We start from the raw sequence: 17,890 nt of genomic DNA, 5'->3' as shown, positions 1-17,890 counted from the left end.
AAAAACCAGATATTCAATGAAGTAACCATGAAGGTGGGAGCAGCAAAAGAACAACAACTTTGAGGATTATGATCAGACTATCAAAGACTGATGTCTACTTACTTTAAAAGTTTGTTTGCACTTTGCAATCAGCCATATGTTTTTTTCTCTCCTTAATAATTTCCTGTCCTAGCACTCAAAACTCATGGCAGTTTAGCTGAAACTTCTGCCTGTAAGCCGTGTTAAAGTGTCAAGAAGTGCTTGCCATAGAATCTTTCAATAAGTAGCCAGAACAGACCTTGAGAGGGCAGGACATGTGCATAAGCATTATAGACGAAGAGTTCCAAAAGCATTCTTAAGACCCTTCTCCAGCAGCCCCTCCCTGCCTACCAAGTGGCACTGGGCCTTAGACGTGTGACTAGCCTGTCTGTAGGAGAGAGAAGACCAGAGCTCCAAGTGAAGCTTAAATTCAAATTCTGACCTTCCCACCGGACAGGTTATTTTTCCAGATAACCTGCATATTGTTTCTCCAGTCTGAAGTCTTGCCAGCTTTGATAAAATTGCTATTTCCATGTTTTCAGATGATCTTTTTTCTAACATTTCTCATTTTCTCTCCTCCAGCTCCCTTTGTAGATGCACTGAATGATAGTGTTGTACAAGCCTGGAGAATTCTCGTGGGAATCAATTTGACTAATACATACACAGCATAAAAGGAGGTATTTAACCATCAAAAGGATGTTTTTTCCCCTGAACTGGAGAACAAGAGCAATCATTTCAGCTAGAGTTTCTCTATGGCAGTTGGAGAGAAGTGATGGCTTCCCCATGGATTAACATTTCCTGACTTTGCTCTTCACACAAAGGTTACAACTACTTATGTTATACACAAGTTATGCATAATAATTAGAAACAGGGCACACTGTCTAAATCATCATACTTGTTAGCATTTCAATGCAGATATCATTTTAATCCTTGCATTTCTAATGTCAACAGTAGCTGCTTAGAGTTGTCATTGAAATCTTTAATTTCTCTCCTCTTCATATTGCATCTCTATACACACATTGTTCATTGATTATGATTTGGCATTTTTTCTAGGTTTTCATAACCTTGCAGTAGGTTTATGCACACAAGAACTTAAACTGGCAACCGAGTACATGTTATACAAGAGAGGTTATATTTGAATGAAAAGTATTGAAGTTACTATCCTATTCAGCAGGATTATATAGATAATAAAGGTCAGCTGTGATACATACTATTATGTTAACATGCAAAAGAATGTGTAGTAGAAGTAGTAGTAGTATATGATAGGAAGGGTTTATTTATAATAAAAGCAGGTCATGCTTTAGGAATAACTTTAGGATAGCTGTAGACAGTGATAGTGGATTATTGTACGCTCATAGGAAAACCATTTTCATGTCAGATAAAACAATCAATTTAAACTGGAGTCAGATTCTCAAATCCTAACAAAGCAAATAAAAATACCTGAGGAGGCTTAGAAAGAAGCTTTCATAAGAGCTTTGAGCTGGTGTGGTTGTTTCCATCAGCAGGCTTCTTAACAGTGGACCTACCTACTCATATTAAACTCATACTGAAAGTCCTGACTGTGGCAGTGACTTTGGCACATCAAAAATACAAGTATTTTCTGCGATGTCTTACAGTCTGTAGCAACTAACTAAATCAGGACATTCCCTGTTAATTAAAAATAAACATTTTTAGTTTTCATGACCAATAGTTGCCTCCCTCATAATTCTTCCAGATTTCCTGTAGTTTGGAAAAGAAAGGGGGAAAGAATTTCTCTTCTCTGTAGTTTCCCTATGGAAGGTGATGAGTGTTACAAGGTACTTAAGGCCCTGTACTAGTCAGTTCTGAAACACAGTTCATGCATTACTTATGAGTTTTCACTGAAATGTAAATCTGAGTGATTTTCATTTGTTCCCTTAGTCTTAAATGAAACATTTACTGAGTCCAAGGAATCCTTCTCAGAGCTCAAATTCTAGAGAGAAGTGTGTGGTATGGTAAAAATTATTAATAAAAAATACATACATGTCCAGGCAAATAAAGCTTCTGCGCTAAAAAACTTCACATTTGTCTGTATTAATGTTTAATGCATTTGTAAAAAGCAGTCCTGCTTTGTAGGAAATGGCCACAAAAGTGTCCTGCAATCTACTAGCACTTACGATCACAGCATGGGTCCAAAGAGGATTGTCAGAAATGCATGATCCATGTTTGATAGATCAGAGGAACCATACAGAGTATATTAAAGCCATATTATAGCTGCTGAAAGGAATGCAAAAATATTTCTGGATTAGCTCTAAAATTAGAGGTTAACTTATCATTTGATTGGCTTAAGCACACAGCATATTAGCAGTAGGTATTTGAGTTTGCTATGAAAACTCAGTTATGGCCTACAGAAACCAGTTACATAAGAGGGATGTAAAAGAAAATGTAAATTATGCAATCATAATGTTTTATAAGTGACATGTTTTTCTAATATAATAAAATAAAAAAATCGAAATACTATAGTGTGTTCTACCATAACCAGTTTACATCCATGGTATTGAGAACAAAGCATAGTCATAGTTTCCTAGGCAGGTTTAAAAAATGCCAAGTAATTTGTCTGGACAGTTTTCTTGCATCTCTGACTTAATAAGATATGTAGCATTTTTAAAACAATATAACCTTAGCATCCAGGCAAAATATACTTGCTCTAGCATTTTTTCAGATTATTTTACAAAGGGTTATTTCAGTGATATTGCTGTTGTTCCTACATTTATGACCAGGTAGGAGCATCATGATCTGCAAGTGCAATGGAAAATATTTCCAATTATCCTCACGAAATATTTAAATTTCAACTGAAAAAGACATTTAAAATGGGTTTTTGTATCTAAAGACTGTAGATATCAGTAAAAGTTTAAGCACTGAATTGAGTAATTGCACAGAATTTTAAAGAAGTGCTAATATTTGAAGTAAATGTGACCCCAAATAAACACATTAGATGCAGACACCTTGTGAAAATGCAAGCTCAAGCTATTCTCCCTTGAAAGATAAAAAAGGGCAGGGGATCTCAGCATAGTCTCAAGCTTGTTATACATATACACACATGACTAGTTATAATCTGAACTTGAGACTTGAATTCTTTCTTATTGAACAAAAGCTTAATCCTTCAAACTCCTTAGGGAAATAGTCTTAAACAGGTGAAAATAAAATACAATTAACAAAGAAGTGAAAGGAGATGAGGAGCCCTTTGAGACCGTAGTGAAAAAAAAAAGGCAAAACAAATTAAATTTTTCAACCTGAATAAATCATTGTAGGAAATATTAAAACAAAAAAAAGGATAAGAGGAAGAAATTAAATAGATCCAAAATTATGAGTGCACTAGAAAACACAGCACAATAAACTTGAAATCAGTCTCTTGGGAAAAGATTAAAAATAAGAATTGTAAACTATATGAGAAGTATTTTGTAGAAACTGCATCTTGTTCAAAAATAAAGCAATCTAACCTATCTTTCCAGATGCAATTTTCTACAGTTTAATTTAGTAGGCTAAGTACTGGTTTTGAACTTTTAGCTGATTTCTGTCTAACTAGCTTTAATTGTTATGTTTACTTCTAATTGACATTCAGCAATTCCATGAGTTATTCACTATGTAAAGAGGCTCAAAAATATCTTGAAGCTAGAGCAACCAACTCAAATGCTATTCAAAATTTCTCAAAATGTTAAAGAAGAGGTTCCACAATGGCTGCAAACTTTTACTATCAAAGGAGGAGTCCAGAATTACTTACAATCCACTCTTGTAGTTAATGGTTCCCAAACAAGAGAAGCAAAGCATGCCACCATGTTCCAAAATTGTCTCTGATTGAACTGTAGTTTTTAAGATAAGAGTATTTCCAAATATATATCATGATTAGGAATGTGCTTTTGTGCAATGTGCAAAATTCACTTGTGTGTGTACAGCAATTGGTTTTAAAGAGCCAAGGGACAAATGAGATACTGAGCATTTCCAAAAAAAAAAAAAAAAAAGGTGAAGTCTGTCAGACCAAGATTCATTCCTATCTATCCCCTAGGATTACAGTCTCCATAAGGGCAAATTTCTACTTATAGGACAGAACTGGCAGAGTGTTGAAGCACTGGACTGTCAAATCCTTTATCATTAATTTGGCAGCTAGAAATTAAGCCAAGGTCTCCAGTTTATACTTGAAATCAGAGAAAGAAATGTCCATGGGTGTCTTTGTTCCAGCTTCAGAGTGCACAGCAATGCAGCAATGGAGATGCAGTCACAGACTGGCAGCCGTGTACTTCAGCCCCCAGTTTGAATTTTAGTCATTAGTCCCTGTGTTGTTGTATATGTAGATACAGAGATACAAGTATATTCATTTTATTCTTAGTGTGCTGCAATCACACCTACATTTTACTTTGTAGTTGTACCTTCAGGGAATAGCTTTCAGGAATATTATGCTGGGAAACTTCCCAGGAAAATGTCATTAAATGTCTGCATCTTCTCTCCTATCCCTCTCTTCCTCCTGAAATTTTCTCCTTCACATCAAAAGTTTACTGTTACTTTGAAGTAATAGGAATCAAAGAAAAGGGGAAAAGCTGGCTCTATCAGAGCCAGTGTTGAAAAGTTCCTGAGGATGTGGGAGAGATGAAAGAAACTGGAATTGTTTCAATCAAAGACAAGAAGTTGGAGGTGGGAATGCAGGGATTTTGGACAAGCCTGTGGAAAGATGGGGGGAGGCATACATATATTTACACACATATTTGAGGGGTGAAAGGAAGTAAGATAGCATAAAGTTTCTGAAATCTACTTCAATATGTTATTCATTAAATCCTTGTTTTGCCTCCTTTCAGTCAACTTCTTGGTACTATTTCAAAAATGAATCCAAGCTTAAATAAAAGAGTCATAGAGAATCTCTGCAAAGCCCTTCAGAGTGAGTACAATAAATGACAACTTTCTGGAGTGACAGAAAGACGATGTTGATGTGTTTAAGCATCTCATCCGTTTCAAACCTTTCTTCAATTTCAATCTTTATCAGTTTCTAGAGCTAGAAAGAGTAGACAAATAAATATAACACTTTAGATTGCAACACTTTTAAGTTTAAGTATAAATGTAATTTAAAATATTCTTTTGTTGCATATCAGATTTTAGTTAGTGGAAGTCAAAGTCAGCAAACTCTGAAAGAAGATAACCAGTTTGTCTCTGAGAAGTTCAGGGCAACTGAGAAGGGCCTCTCAAAGATACTACATACAGATGTCCTGGAACTCACCTGAAAGAAATACTGTCCAATGTAAAATGGATTTCTGCAGGTATAAATCCACTTTCTCTGCTTGCTGTTTGCAAAACCCACTCATTAAAATTTTATAAATATTCTTCTAAATTAAAAGGAGATGTAGTTACTAATATCCAAGATGTTCCATCTTCGAAGAATCTCAGAAGAGAGAAAACTTTATTTCTTTTCTCTTCTTCACTACAGGAATAATTAACAAAGATGAGAAAGGACAACAATAACAATAAAGCCTCAGTTGTGTCTCCAAACATATGCAGATGACTCCACACTCCAAATTCACTACCCCAGGCTTCATCCAGCTATTAAAGCAGCAAGACAGAGATTACCTTTCATTGACAGGAACAGACAGAACTACAGATCTGCCATTCAGCTCACCATCTGGGCTTGTATGAAGCAGGGAAATACAGCCTGGAGCACAAAGTATCTCCCCTAGCCACAAAAGCAACATCTTCTCTTGGACCCTGCACACTGGTAAATACTAGGTACCTTTTAAACAAAACAAATGTATGCATCATAGCAAAGGAGAAGAAGTGGAACTTGTACCTTTATGTTAATCCTTCTCCCCCAAAAAACAGCATCTCCGGTTTCTCTGAATCACTTAGTCCAGAAATGGATTAAAAATGAAGAAGGCAAGCTGAAGATCAGCTGCTGAATTACATCAATTGAAAGTGATTCCACCAGCTTCTCGGTAGACCAAGTATTGAATGTGCATATCTGTAAGTCAATATCAACAACAACAGCACGAAACTTCAGTGATTCTTTGAGGTATAACAAGAGGAATAGGTGTTGAGCAGTGGGAGTAAGGAAAGCTGAGGGAGAATTCAAATCATGCATATCATGCATGGATCCTACACATTTTTGCACCTTTATTCTGATTCTATAGAATTTCATCTTTAGGGGGGTTGAGGAGGGGAAGGCAAAAAAAGCACAGGACTACCCATCACAGTCACAAAGAAATCCTATGAGTCTGAATTATGTTCAAAATCATAGAAGCAGGAATATCAGAGATATAAATTTATGCTACTACCTACTCCTTCCATGAGCAACACCAACTTGAAAGTGAGAGTGGCACTCTCTTTCCCTCATCACAGCCTGACACAGAATATCCAGTTAGAAACTAAACTGAGAAACCATACCATCAAAAGATGAGATGTCTATTCTGTTTGGGGCCAAAAGGGGTAACAATCATTGACTCCCTTGAATTCTTCAACTCCAAACTTTCCTTCCATTGGATTCTCTTCACAAACTTCTGCTGACACCACTACATAGATTATAGGGTCTCCTCTCATAACCTGGAGGAGAAAAAACATCATGCCAAATGATTCAAGCCTAATCAAACTCACTCATATTGCTACCATTTGATATTTCATAAGAGGAATTATAATCATCTTCTGAACAAATATAGAAGCTGTTATGTGAGGATTGCAGGGTAATTCAGCTTGGAAGGGATCTCAGGACATTTCTAGTCCAACCTCCTGCTCAAAGCACAGCCAACTCTGAGTACTGATTCCTGGAACCCGACTCTATCTCTTTCATGACCTCTCTGGCACTGGAAGCTGATATTAAGTGTCCCCATAGCTACTGTGCCATCTCTTCTCCAAGTTGAAGAAGCCGAGTTCCCCCAATCGCTCCTGACAGGACAAGTGCTACAGCCTACCCACCATCTTCAAAGTAATTGAATATTAACTTCTAGATGGAAATAGGACACATCAAAAATTTCATCATTCATCCAGTATGAAGAAACTTATGAAACTTATGGAACAAATACTTATGGAAGAAACTTATGGAAAAACTTATGGAAGAAATACTACAGAAAGGTTAGAAATTAGGCAAGATGTGGCACTGTGATCTATGCTGGTGCAGTTAAATCCCAAACTACTATATTGAAAAAATTGCTATAGAATCTCTTATAATTCATAAAATCATAGAAAATGTCAGATCTAGCCAACTTCTGCCCAAAATCAAGGTCAGCTGTAAAGTCAAGGTTTTAATTCTTCAGTCATCTATTATCACAGGCAGCAGATGAAGAATTCAACCTTATTTTCGAAAATTCCATTTCTTGCTAACTCATGTTTCATTATAGGATTCTAAGGAATGAAAATATTTCATTATGAACATGGAAATTGTAAGGCAAGAGGGAGGGGAAGCCATCTGTAGCAGAATACACTGCTCCTGTTTACATTCTCCCATCAGTTTGTTTACAGTGAACCCTCCTGAACCTCTCCTTGTTAGATAGGATGCCTTTCCTTTGTGTTAAGCAGGCTTATGCTTAAAGTCAGAATGAGCAGATGGAAAGAAAACTTTTAACAACAAGAGTGCTCCTCTATTGTACTTATGATAACAAAACAGTACAAAGTGTCAGCAGCAGGCAGAGTCGCCTGCCATCTACAATATTAGGTATATTTCTGGTTTTCTTCAATCCAGAATAGGCTGTTTCTGAGCAACTTGAAACATGCAGAAAATTATTTTAAAAAAAACCTAGTCAACTGAGGACAAAATTCAAAGGAAGTCTTTCATTCCTTGCCCTATCCTTTTGTGTATAATAAATACAAAAGAAGCAGTCAACCTACAGCCTTGGTTCAGAAGTAGTGCACAAGTACAATTCATTTATGTCCCCACTTGCTGTTTTGCAGTCAGGGCATCTTAGGCACAGGCAGGAAAAGAAACAAATGCCTCAAACAGGCAATTAGAACCTGCTTCTAGCCAGCCCCTTCAGTGCTGAATTGAGTCACAGCAGCTTGCACAGCAGTTCCTGGACCCTGCTTCTAGGTCTTCCCGAACCCCTGGGATTGCTGAGGACTGCTGGGTACTTTGAGGGGCACCAAGGTTGCTGCCACTACTGGGTAAGGACAGCTACAGGAGACTGAAGTCTCTAGCAAGCTCTAGCAGCTTCTAACAAGATCCCATAGTTGCTCTTAGTCAAAGGTTGTTCTAGTCCTAATCAGAGTATTAGGAAGGGTCAAGCACCCTTTCAGCAGGAGCTACAGAGAGGCCTGGAGTACATTAGCTTGTGGAAAAGGGATTAAAAAATTTTATATGTGCCTAGCCAGCAGTAATGACATGGCATAGGGCACAGTGACCGAAGCAAATAGTCCTGCTATCCTCTGGTTACTGAGGACTGCTTGGAAGAAGCAGGATCCACTCAACAAGTGGAGCAAAAGTATCTTTACCAACAGGCTGGCCAGCCTGGTAAGGAAACCCTCAAACCAGGAACAAAGGGGCCAGGAAGCTGGCAACTGCCAATGCAAAAAGGAAACGATAGGTGCAGTTGGCAGGTATGCTATGTTATGTGGACAGGAAACATCTCAATCTAATCTGAAGAGGATGCTTCAAATCTATGCAAACAAATGAAGTGCCAAAAGGACAGCAGATTGCATATATTTTCTCTGAAATCAGTAAACTGGTGCTTCTCTGAACTGCCTGTACACCAGTCTGCAGCATGGGGAACAGGCAGGAGTAATTAGATGTCTGTTACAGGGCTACAGCCTCCTTTGGTTAGAGATGTGGGGTAGCTCACTCAAGTGCTGCAATGGGTGAACACAGGCTTTTTAGGAAACCTTATTAGGAATGGTGGATCCAGATGCATCCTCCATTTGGATGGTCAGGATGGTGAGGAGGGAGAATTGCCCTTGATGTGAAAACAGCAGATGGGTGATGAGCCAGCTGACAGCTTGTAAGTCAGAAACGTTGGGCAAACCAAAATCAGTAATATCATGAGGAAATGCTGGATTTTGTGGCCTTCTTTAGACAGCTGTAATAAGCTTCACATGCACAGGCCCTTGTGCTCATGCAGACTTCAACCGTTTTTCAAGGATCATTTCTCTCCAAACTCAAGAATGGTTTGCCCCAATGTGCAGAAAGTCAAACAAAGCAGAGAGCTCCTGAAAATCTCAACTATAAAAAAAATAAGAGGTGGCAGAAGGGACACTTGACCCCAGGAAGAATACAGAGATATGGTCCAAGTGGAGAATGATAGTGTTAGGTACAAAAAAAAAAAAAGAAAGAAGAAAGAAGAAACCCCATGTTTTCAGTGTGAGGGAGATTAAACATTGTAACAGGTTTCCCAGAGAGGTTGTGGAGTCTTGGCCCTTGGAGATATTCAAGATCAGATTTAATGCAGCCCTGAGCAACCTGCTCCAGCTGACCCCTTTTTGGAGATAGAGGGGTGGACGATCTCCAGATATCCCTTTCTACCTCAGACTCTTCTACCAGACTCTGTGATTTTGGGATCAGTTTGGTCACCTTCTCAAACACACAACCAAAGTGCAGGGACCTTTCACTGTGTTACATGTAGACTTGTGTTCACTCAATGGGAACCCTCATCTGTTTTAGCTACATTACAAGAATGCATTCACATCCATAACAGAAAAGGATCATGACCTACAAGCCCTGGAGTGCTGTAGGAACACGTGTATGCCGCACTGCGCCGGAATCACTGGGAACTGCTGATGGAGTAGATTCTTCTAGTTAAAAAGCCTAAGCAGAGACATTATAATTAGCTATGGACTCAAAGCTATCTTTGCTGACAGTAGAACTCCCAAGAAGAATTACTCTGATTTACAGTAATTTTCCACTGAGGATTTCAAACTTCACCAAAAAAAAAAAAAAAAAAAAAAACCAAAAAACAAAAAAAAAGTTATGAGTTTATAATATAACAGCACAGATGAGAAAACTCCCCAGGAAAGTTTTCTGTGCTGGAATATTTTTGCAATATTTTTGCATCCTTTCTCCACTCTGATGACATACAAGACTGTATTTGCTAATGAAAGGATTAGAAAAACTGAGAAAATATTGTTATACTCTCTAGAACCAGTGATGAAAAGAAATGGCTGTCTAGTTTGCTAGATATTTCTATTTGTCTGATTTTTTTTTAGTTTGAAGTTTTGAAACAGAAAAGGGGGGGAGGGGGCAAAAAAAAAAAAGAAAAAGAAAAAGAAAATACCACCAGAGTCTATCCTGTTGACTCTGACACCTGCAAAGGAAAGTAGAGCTAGAGGTTCACTCTCCTGCTCTGAATTAAACAAAGAAGGGACTTGTATTTAAGTCTCCAGTTAATGCCCCATGGGTTTACTTAATGGACTATGTTAGACAAAAAAACAAAAGTCTATGGGGCTAATATGACTTTACTATGCCTTTACAATATCAAGCACTAAAATAAATCAAAACCTGGCACACTTCAGCTTCTTAGCAGAAAATAACTGTTACATTTTTTAACATTTTACAGAAAAGAGAAAAACAAGCAAAAAAGAAACTGAAACCTGAAAGGAGGTGTTTCTAGATGGGAGATTTTTTGTTCTACCATGTAATCTTTTCTATCACCAAGCACATTGTACAGGATGATAACAGAACTAACAGAAGTCCCTTATAGTCCGATTCTATGGGATCAACTAGGTTAATTTCAAAAACAAAAGAGAAGAAGACAAAATAAGAAGTACCAACAACATCAAAAAGGTAGAACATATAATACCTGTTCATGAATCTTACACTACATGGTGTATATATATATACATACCTGCACCTATGCACAGCCATGTCCTGCATCACTCCTGTTCACACAGACACATCAAAACTAGCTTTAAGCTAACTACATAATTTTTGCTGTCAGCATAATCACAGCATCTCAGTGCAGACTGGAACACCTACTGGGGAAATTTACTCAAGACCCATTGGTAATCTCTGCCAAGACCAACACTTCCAGAGCTATACTAATAACTATATTTGAAATAGAACATTTAGCTTCATATATTGGCACAAGACATACTTATTCAATACTACTGGAAGATATTCTCTAACACATAATTTATCATGGACAAAGAAAAGGAGCAGATTATAAAGCTGACAAAGAGGCACCAACCTTGTAAATTTATACTACTTTTACCATCACCTATGAAACATCTATCTGTACCTTTGTTCAAAGATTCCCAGAACAATATTACAGAAGAGCAGTCTCACCTGGCTAGGTAGCAGTCACAGCAGAGGTCAGGGAGCCTGTAAGAGTGAGACATTAATTTCAGACAACCAGACATCCTCCAGGATCCCTTCTTACTCAAACTGTCTGATCAGTCTCTGTCTCTCTCCCAAGTCCAAGATATTGAAAGCCCCAAAAGCCATGAGGGATCTCAGGACATAGCAAGGGCCATGAAATTCAAGCTCTTCAACCTAGCTTTACCCCCAGAAAAGAGAGAAGTAAATGGATCGACATCTAATTGTTTCAAACACTGTGTTGTTTAATCACCAATTAGACCTCATTTCTCATCTGCTAAGTTCAACCTATTGATTTCCAGTCACACACTCTTCTTGTTTACTGTAAAGACAAAGGTATGCCTGCTGTCTGCTCAGAGGAAGCAGGAGCTGTGGCCCCACGTGTACCCCAGCAGCCCCATCAGCGCACATCCCTGCCTGTGCTGTGCCCAGATGCCCATGTCAGGAGCAGGGCATTTTATTGCAGGCATAGCTGCACAATAACAAGTCTGAAAGCTCCAGGCTGAAGCTGGCTGGGAGCAAACATCTGACTAGGCAGATACTACAGTCGAAAGCTGCCCTGGGGTTGTGCCTGCAGAGCTCTCTGTTCGCATTAGTTTTCTGACTTTCTCTGACTTTTCTTAGAATAATTTTACATAACAGATTGGGCTGGCACTTGGAGTAGGTGCAGCTACATAACCCTTTATGTAGAGGTTGTGTAGAGGCCTCTGCACAGCATAAGTACCAAACTAAAAGCAACTCATCTTCAGTGCCTAGCTGTCAGCTGTTCTTGGATGAACATATTTTTAGCACTTTTTCAGTATTCCTGATGCTCAGGCACCTTCCTCAGAAAGTTTTTAAATCATTGTTTCAACAAAGTGTTTCAGTTTCCACAAAAGAGTAATTCCTGAGAAAAAAAGAAGAAAAAAATTGTGCATTTATTAATGCTGAGCAGTTCTACCAGTTTCTTAAAATAAGCAAAAGTAACAGTATCAGAAGCAATGAACTGCAGTTACATGCATACTAGAGGCAGGAAAGAAGGCAAAAAGTGACAATGTAGCCGACAAACTCTAAAAAAGGTTTGCATTTATTGCCTGGCTGTTTTATATGCCGACCAGTATGAACCTACTGTTTTTGCAAGATATTAATTCATCTCAGCTTCATACTGTACATTTTCTTGTTGCTGTGATCTGAATGGGTCATTCTTATCTACCACTTCACAGTTTATACATCTTATTGATACTACAAAATCAAATTCTTAGCAAAAGGATGGCCTGTTATTTTGTGGAAAATAATCTAAACAAATCTGTGCTTCCGTTAGCTTATCTGTACCCATCAAATTAATCTGATTACTTCTAAGCTTCCCTAAACTATTCAGAAGGAGAAAATTCTGTTAGAATTAGGAGTTATGATTTTTATGTCATTCTAATGTGCTTAAAAAGATAAATCATTACAGAATTCAAACACTTTGGCAACACATATCCCTGGCAGGCAAATGGACGTTAAAATGGCCGCAAAACCAGTTTCTCATGCTCAGGAGACACCCTAGAGGGCTGTCCTGGAACAGAACTTTGGTTCTGCATGGGCTTAAGTCAGATAAAACCAGTTGAAGGAAATAAAATAGAATGTTGGAGAACAGACATTTCAGCAGTCCCTATGAAGAAATTTAAAAATTACAAACCTACCATCACAGATAGCTGTAGAGACACAGGCTGATTAACAAAAAAATATACTACCTGATCCTGTGTTTGGCTAGATGCTGAAAAGCGAAGTCCATTTATTTAGAAGAACAAGACGACAAAGATACAATCTGTTTAGAACAAGAATGTAATTTTCAGTTGCATGTCCACTTTCAGCAAGTGCAGTTGCTGCGGGAAAAACAGAAATCGAATCACACTTGCTGCTAAATACATATTTAATTGCTTATGTTTTTTTATATTTTGTTTTGCACCAGACTGTTTACTCTGCTCATGATGATGTGGAATTAGTGTTGCTAAGTTTTCTGCTTCCTTTAACCAGTCTTAAAGTGCCACCTAGTGCACATTTAAGGCAACATCCTCACCTAACACAGCAGTGCCAGGGCTGAGCAGAATATTCTGGCAGATTTTATGTAAAAACATTTCACTATCTCCCTCCAGCCAATTTCATCAAATTTTAGGGGCTGAAGTGGATTCTGCATCTCTGGGAATGTGTATAAGTAGAAGTTAATCCAGTAAGACCCTGGATTGATGTAACATAAGAAGTTGTGCTAGTGCTGTCTAGCCTTCCAACCTGCACAGCTGTGACAGAGGAGGGAGAGCTTGCAGGGAGGCTGGAGCACTCTGGGACCAGCTCCCACCAGGATGCTTGCAGTAACATCAACCTAAGCCAGCAGGCTGGACACTGCCCAGGGGCCATCAGCCCCACAGAGAACATCCAGGCCCCAGACTTTCTGTCCTCTACTCAGGAAGAAAGGGTGAGTCCAATAGCTCTGTCTGGACTTTGGGAAACAAACGTTAAGGAGTCGATTGATCCCTTCTGAGGCTTTGGAAGAAAGTGCCAGGGCCTGGTACCCTCCCTGGAGTTACATCTGGCTGCATGAAACTAAGTAGTTACAGCCACAGATATTGCTGAAAACTGCAGTTGTTTAACCACACACAGACGTAGCATTGTACATCAACCTAACTGCTCGTGTTTTCCTTGGGAGTGAAAAAATTGCCAGTGCTCTGTGGCACACTGAAGGAAAAGAGGGATTGTTCCTTTTATTTTTAATCGCAAAGATAAAGAGCTGGGAGTTACTTAGAATCCTGTCAAGAATTACATGAAAAAATCTGAAATTACCTGAGCTTTTAGCTACCTGACATTTGCTTGAACCAGAGATTTCTTTCTCCCTTACAAAATCATGTACACTCAAAATGAGCTCTGCTTTTCCTTCACTAATTAGCTTAACTGCAGTGGTATGAAAGAGCTTGTTTCTCAAATGCTTAAATATTACTCTTGATGTATAGGGATCTACCTGTCTTTTGTGATATGTTGTGATAAGCTAATTTCTTCTGCAGAGCTTTCCTGCCAATAAATTGTAGTGCAGGAAATCACAGAATAAGCTGAGTTGGAAGGAACCCTAAGGAAGGATCCTTAGGTCCAGCACCCGACCCTTCACAGCACCATCCCCAAGAGTCACACCATGTGCCTGAGAGCATCATCCAAACTCTTCTTGAGCTCTGTCAGGCTTGGTGCTGTGACCACTGCCCGGGGGAGCCTGTTCCAGTGCCCAACCATTTTCTGAGTGAAGAACCTTTTCCTAGTATCTGCCCTAAATCTCTCCTGACGCATCTTCAGGCAATTTGGGTCGTGTCACTGGGACCACAGAGAAGAGATCGGTGCCTGCCTCTCCTCTTCTCCTCACGAGGAAGCTGTAACTGCAATGAGATCTCCCTTCAATCTCCTCTTCCCCAGGCTCAGCAAGCCAAGTGACCTCAGCTGCTTCTCATACAGCTTCCCCTCAAGGCTCTTCACCATCTTTGTTGCCCTCCTTTGGACACTCTCTAACAGCTTCCTATCTTTCTGGTTTTGCAGTGTCCAAAACTGCACACAGGACTCGAGCTGAGGCCACCCCAGCTCAGAGCAGAGCAGGACAATCCCCTCCCTTGCCCTGCTGGCCATGCTTTGCCTGATGCCCCCCAGGACAGGATTGGCCCTCCTGGCTGCCAGGGCACTGCTGGCTCACATTCAGCTTGCCATTGATCAGGACCCCCAGGTCTCTTTTTGTGGCACTGCTGTCCAGCATCTCATTCCCCAGTCTGAACCTACATCCAGCATTGTCCCAGCCCAGGTTTAGAATCCAGCACTTCTTTGTTGATCTTCACATTTGTTGAGGTTTCTCTGCAGGGCCTCCCTCCTTTGAGGGAGTCAACAGCTCTTCCCAGCTTTGCATCATCTGCAAACTTGTTCACTCCTGTGTCCAAGGCATTTATGATGTTCAAGAGCACAGAGCCAAGGATGGAGCCCTGTGGAACCCCACTAGTGACAGGCCACCAGCCTGATGTCACCCCATTCACTGTAACTCTTTGTGCCTGACCTGTGAGCCAGTTGCTCACACATGATGTGTTTATCCAGCTGTGTGCTGGAAATTTGGTAAACTGTTACAACATTTTCAGATGGATAATCATAAAAATATTAAAATAGTCCTTTGATCATCACTATCACAAAAAAAAACCCAAAACCAACTGAGGATCAATAAATACATTCAGCTGGCAAATCTCAGTGACAAGATGACCTTATAATTAGAACTCCAGCATCTGCTTTCTCCATCCTGCCTCACAGAAATCACTTCGATCTTGCCTCTTTAAATATTTAGCATTTACACTAATGAGATGAATCTAAATTCCCAGGCAGAACTCACTGCACGTATACATCAAGAATATTTTAACTCTTCTTAGTTTTCTCTTTTCTTTGGGATTAAATCAGAGTTCATAGTATGCCTCTGCCTTTTGTGGTTTTATTAATTTGTGCCTAATTACTTATAGAGCTATTTTGGTTTGACATTATTCCTACTTGGGCTCTGTTAAAAGATCTTCAACAGCTGTTCCAGATCAGTGTAAGCATTATTTCACATACATTTTATCATCAGAATTAATGAAGAGAAAGAAGCACCTGACTTACTGCATAGTCCAGGGCAAGTGGTTTTTCTCTCTGCTTAGTTTCTACATCAGTACCACCTTTACAAAGACTTATCAAGAATCACTTTTTTTTTTCATTCACACAGCACTAATCATGCTCCAAAAAAGCCAAGAAAATAAACAGCACTCTTATGTGTGTGTGTTTTAATGGTGTATTTAAAATTGGTGTAGTGCAGAATCCAAATATTTTAAAGTGTCATTAGATTACAGACAACAGGACCCAAAAGATCATTAGTCCATCTGGTCAAACCAAGACAATAAGACTTCATACTACAAGATTTGAAAACACCCAATAATGTCACAGCAAGAACTGCTATGCAGTAATGAATTAATTTATTTATACTTGCCACAAGCAGCTTGTTCTCTCATTCTCTTCCCTGTAACCAAATTACATATGCAAAGTAGGATCTGGTAAGATTGCTTTTCCCTGCATAAATATATACATGCTGCTGTGTGCCCATTTTAGAGAAGTCAAGGTCAAAAAAGTATACTTTCCATTTGAAGCAGCAACTCCCACTGTGGTCCCTATAGAAGATGATTTAAAAATCTTTGCTGAAATAGATCTTAATTGTGTGAAGAGCCAAAGTGCCAGTGTCTGAAGACTTTCTTCTGAAACTTGTGCTTGGTGGAATGCTGAATGGACCCAGCCTTTAAATACCTTCAACCTCTTAGGGGGTCAAATTTAGTCAAGAAAACTGAGAACAATATCACTGAAAGGTTGCTTGCAAGAAACCACTGAAGCTGTCCAGTCCAGTCTCACCCTCCAGGCAGGATTATCAGCAGAACTGAATCAGGTCATCAATAGAAAACACCCCAAAGATAGTCACCTGGCTGGGTGCCTCACTTCACTCCTGGGAAGATGGGCTGGCTAAGTTGACCCTCCCCATGCAGAAATCATGGTCATTGCCTCCTGATATATCCTCTGTACCTTCTGAGGAATTTTGGTTCTCTCATTTTCATAACTCCCCATATTGAAGTAGTTATAAATATCTACTAGATCACTCCTTAGTCTCTATGTGACCATGTACATGCCCAGCTCCCTCAAAGAGCACATATCCTGCAGTCCATCTTGGTGGCCCACTGACAGACTATCAATAAATAATTTATGTATTTACTTAATTGAAACATGGCTCTGTTCTGTATAAAACTTCCTAAGTCACTGGGATTTATGTTTAAACATGCTGTAATGTTGTAGACTCCAAAGCTGCAGGACAGATCAGAGAATGACAGAGGGTCTTTCAGATGCTATTATGCAAGAACACACACAGAGAATTCATCCTCTCCACGGAGAATACTGTACTGCAGCTGAAATGACTTCAACATACACCTCAGGTCTAAACTTGTTGCCTTTCTGATTGCAAAGGCGTGCGACCTGGTTCCGATGAATCAGCACGGCGACCTACTCCTCACGGTCGCTCGGGCCATTAACAAGACGCTAACACCAATGTGGTGGACGGTTAAAGGCATTTATTGCTTCATCTCGTGGGGTTATATACTCTAGGGTACTTCACTACGTCAGGAGGGGGTCTTGCAACACTTCCTGGGTTAGTAGAGTGGAAAGTTACTAGCCATGTTAGTGGGGGCTACACATTCCAAGGGTGATGGCTTATTTTAGGGGATTAGGGAAGAGACATTCCTGTAACTTTCCATAACAGCCCGAAATCTTCCGAGCGCCTTTCCCTACCTACTACATAAACTAAAACTCTTGCATGTATCTTGTTAGCATTCCATATGGCTGTGGTTTGGCCCCCATCCCTGGATCATTTTGATTGGAGTCATATCACCTTACACAACTGAACAATGCACTATATCATGCGTTAAATTGCTCATATCTTAGCTCAGCTCTTTCTAGGTATTGTCAGGTTGCATAATGTCACAGTCAACTACACCATGGCAATGGATCTTTGTAATGACTCCTGGTAAATTTCAGTAGGTCTGGAAGAGGATTGACCCTCTTGAGAGGATGGAGCCATATGAAAGGTCAGTTAGCAGAAGCATGTTTCTCTTGATA

General features: G+C 39.4%; 1 long non-coding RNA gene across 1 annotated transcript; it reads right to left on the bottom strand.

Moving 5' to 3' along the window:
• Positions 1-5,245: 5,245 nt before the first annotated feature.
• LOC119700866 lies at positions 5,246-11,248 on the bottom strand. Its single transcript, XR_005256905.1, has 4 exons — positions 11,213-11,248; positions 6,397-6,552; positions 5,804-5,974; positions 5,246-5,440 (listed from the first exon to the last, which is right to left on the bottom strand). It is a non-coding gene; the product is annotated as an uncharacterized LOC119700866 (long non-coding RNA).
• Positions 11,249-17,890: the final 6,642 nt, after the last annotated feature.

The sequence above is a fragment of the Motacilla alba genome, chromosome 4, assembly GCF_015832195.1.
Source record: "Motacilla alba alba isolate MOTALB_02 chromosome 4, Motacilla_alba_V1.0_pri, whole genome shotgun sequence".
Lineage (NCBI taxonomy): Eukaryota > Metazoa > Chordata > Aves > Passeriformes > Motacillidae > Motacilla > Motacilla alba.
This window is presented reverse-complemented; position numbering and strand designations above follow the sequence as displayed.